Source organism: Buceros rhinoceros, unplaced genomic scaffold (assembly GCF_000710305.1).
Source record: "Buceros rhinoceros silvestris isolate BGI_N320 unplaced genomic scaffold, ASM71030v1 scaffold21338, whole genome shotgun sequence".
Classification (NCBI taxonomy): domain Eukaryota; kingdom Metazoa; phylum Chordata; class Aves; order Bucerotiformes; family Bucerotidae; genus Buceros; species Buceros rhinoceros.
Genome location: NW_010428874.1, coordinates 6,053 through 6,386, shown reverse-complemented (window position 1 = coordinate 6,386; position 334 = coordinate 6,053). Strand labels below are relative to the sequence as shown.

The window sequence follows — 334 nt, the reverse complement described above, 5'->3', positions numbered from 1 at the left end:
GCACCAGGCACAGGGGGCACTGCCTGGCCCACCCCCACCCCGAGACCTGCAGACCCCCAGCCCATTGCTGGGTGGGGAATGTCCCACTGACAGGAGTCAGGCTTCATCCTGCTCATCCAGGGTCCCCGTAGCAGGCTCCTGGGAGCCCAGTTCCCTCTGTGGGGAGCCAGGTCCCTGCAGGCAGCACTTTCGGCTTGAGGATGGGGTGATTTCTCCATCTGGATGGGCCTGAGCCCTCCGACAAACACAGGGAGCGGGATCAGTCCTGGTCCTGGAGAGGGTGGGGAGGGTGCTGGACCGCCATGGCTTGCACCTTGTGCCGGCTTTGGGCACC

At 65.6% G+C, this 334-nt stretch overlaps 1 protein-coding gene across 1 annotated transcript in view; it reads left to right on the top strand.

Annotated features, from left to right (window-relative positions):
- Positions 1-334, top strand: part of TCEA3 (transcription elongation factor A (SII), 3) — a gene marked incomplete at both ends in the record, with an annotated part of 5,279 nt that overhangs the window by 4,483 nt on the left and 462 nt on the right. The window lies entirely within an intron of this gene.